General features: G+C 46.0%; 1 pseudogene; it reads left to right on the forward strand.

Moving 5' to 3' along the window:
- Positions 1-412: 412 nt before the first annotated feature.
- LOC123155182 (uncharacterized) lies at positions 413-551 on the forward strand (annotated as a pseudogene).
- The last annotated feature ends 2,405 nt before the right edge of the window (positions 552-2,956 follow it).

The raw sequence follows: 2,956 nt of genomic DNA on the forward strand, positions 1-2,956 counted from the left end.
AGCCCTGCGCAGATTACTTCACCATCACCGTCACCACGCCGTCGTGTTGACATAACTCATCTACTTCCTCGACACCTTGCTGGATCAAAAGGTGAGGAACGTCATCGCGTGGAACGTGTGGAGAACTCGGAGGTGCCGTACGTTCGGTGCTTGATCGATCGGAGCTAGAAGAAGTTTGACTACATCAACCGCGTTGTCAAATGCTTCCGCTTTCGGGCTACGAGGGTACGTAGACACACTCCCCCCCTCGTTGCTATGCATCTCCTAGATAGATCTTGCGTGAACGTAGGAATTTTTTTGAAATTTCATGCTATGTTTCCCAACATCCACGGCCAAGAAGGGCAACTCGACAATGGCTGAGTACATCGAGCGCATGAAGGCGCTCAGTGACGAGATGGAATCGGTGGGCAAGCCGCTCACCGATAACGACATGGTGTCCGAAATCCTTGCGGGACTCGACTACGACTACATGTCCTTTGTCTCCATGATCTGTGCCCGAACTCAGCAAATCAAGGTGAGCGAGATTTACTCGCAGCTGATCAGCTTTGAAAGCGGTTGGCTATGTTCGAGGGTGGTGGACAGTCCTCCCACTCCCTTGGAAAAGTTGTTCCAAGAAAAACACAACTACCACGCCCTACGCACCTTTGCTTGTGCATGTTGGCCGAATCTTCGACCCTTTCATTCCAAGAAGCTAGAATTTCGTTCTAATCAATGCGTTTTTCTTGGCTATAGCAATCGCCACAAAGGGTTCAAGTCTCTTGATGTCAAAGAAGGCCGTGTTTATATCTCTCGAGACGTCATCTTTGATGAAGAAGTTTTTCCTTTTGCCTCGCTCAATCCAAATGACGACGTTCCTCTTCGATCTGAAGTTATTCTTCTTTCTAAAACTGCTCCATCCGAACCTCTTGATCATGGGGACAAACAGATAGCTGACCCTTCGGTTAATCTTCATAAAAATCCTGCTGTAAATTTTGGTGGAAATCCTGTTGTGTACCATGATTTTATGCAGCAGCAGACAAGCGTGGAACACGATGCTGATTCAGGTGCTGCGCCAGATCTAGTCGGTGGCGATCCTTGGGAAGATTTTCCCTCGCCTGCCACGCCGGACAGCGGGATCTGCAAGGCATCCGCCTCGGGAGGGGGCGATCCAGCCTTGCCGAGACACGCATCTCCTCGCAGCCCGCGGGTGAAGGCGTTGCAGTGCACTCCGGATCAGGTGGACCCGGGGGCAGCGAGGCGCCTCTCTCTCCAGCCGCCAAGTGGCACAGCCTTCTCCGCTCATCCGAGTCGGCCAATCGGGTCACAGGTGGACGACACCATCCGCCTCGGGTCCACTGCAGACCGACCAGGTGCGCCTTCGGCTGGCGACATGATCCACCTCGAATCCGGTGCGGCTAGCTCAGGCGCAGACGCAGCGGACGGATCTTCTATGTAGCAACCTTCTGTGGTAATTCCTGTGTCCACGCCAAGAACAAGATCTCAACATGGTATCTCAAAACCAAAAATACGTACGGATGGTACGGTCAGGTATGACAAGGGACGTTTTGTTGGTCTTTCTGTTACAGGAGAACCAAACACTTTGGTAGAGGCATTAGAAAATAAGAATTGGAAGGATGCAATGAATAAGGAATATAATGCTCTTATGAAAAAAAGAACATGGCATCTAGTTCCTCCAGCAAAAGGGAGAAATTTAATTGATTGTAAATTGGTCTACAGAATTAAAAGAAAGGCAAATGGAGAAATAGATAGATAAACGGCTAGACTTGTTGCAAAGGGGTTTAAGCAAAGATATGGTATAGACTATGAGGATACCTTTAGCCCAGTTGTGAAAGCAACTACTGTCAGACTTGTTCTCTCTATTGAAGTGTCAAACAATTGGAGCCTTCATCAATTGGATGTGCAGAATGCGTTCCTTCATGGCGTTCTAGAGGAAGAAGTGTATATGAAACAACCACCTGGGTATGAGGTAAAGGACAAGTATCATTATGTGTGTAAGCTTGATAAGGCTCTATACGGTTTAAAATAAGCACCTAGAGCATGGTACTCTAGAATGAGTGAGAAACTTTAAAGGCTTGGTTTTCAGCCATCCAAAACTGACACATCACTGTTCTTTTATAGAAAAGGAAAAATCGCCGTCTTTATGCTAGTATATGTTGATGATATTATTGTTGCAAGGTCATCACAGGATGCAACCAAAGCATTGCTAGAAGATCTGAGGAAAGACTTTGCTCTAAAGGATCTTGGTGATTTGCATTATTTCTTGGGAATAGAGGTAAAGAAGGTAAAAGATGGCATACTCTTAAGTCAAGAAAAGTATGTGTCAGATGTGTTAAAGCGAGTAGGTATGATGAATTGTAAAATTTCAAACATGCCTCTCTCAATTTCTGAAAGATTGTTTAAAGAGGAAGGTGAGCCATTAAGTGTTGAAGCATCTACAAATTATAGAAGTGTGGTAGGTGCCTTGCAATATTTAACACTTACAAGACCCGACATATCTTTCCATGTAAGTTCCTACATGCTCCTACCCTTGAACATTGGACAACGGAAAAAGAATCCTAAGGTATCTAAGAGGTACTATGAGCACAGGGTTGAAATTTACAAGGTCAGCCTCAACATTGGTGAGTGCATTTTCTGATGTTGATTGGGCAGGATGTCCTGATGACATAAGATCAACAGGAAGGTTTGCAGTCTTCTTTGGACCAAACCTCATATCTTGGAGTGCACGGAAGCAAGCTACCGTGTCAAGATCCAGCACAGAAGTTGAGTACAAGGCCTTGGCAAATGCTACAGTTGAACTAATATGGGTTCAAACCTTGCTTCATGAGCTTCATGTGAGACACTCTCCTATTACTCGGTTGTGGGTGGGATAATATTGGTGCCACGTATCTATCAGCAAATCCAGTGTTTCATGCACACTACTAGGGAAAACCCTAGTAGTAGCGCTTGAAATATGCAT

Source organism: Triticum aestivum, chromosome 7A, assembly GCF_018294505.1.
Source record: "Triticum aestivum cultivar Chinese Spring chromosome 7A, IWGSC CS RefSeq v2.1, whole genome shotgun sequence".
NCBI classification, from domain to species: domain Eukaryota; kingdom Viridiplantae; phylum Streptophyta; class Magnoliopsida; order Poales; family Poaceae; genus Triticum; species Triticum aestivum.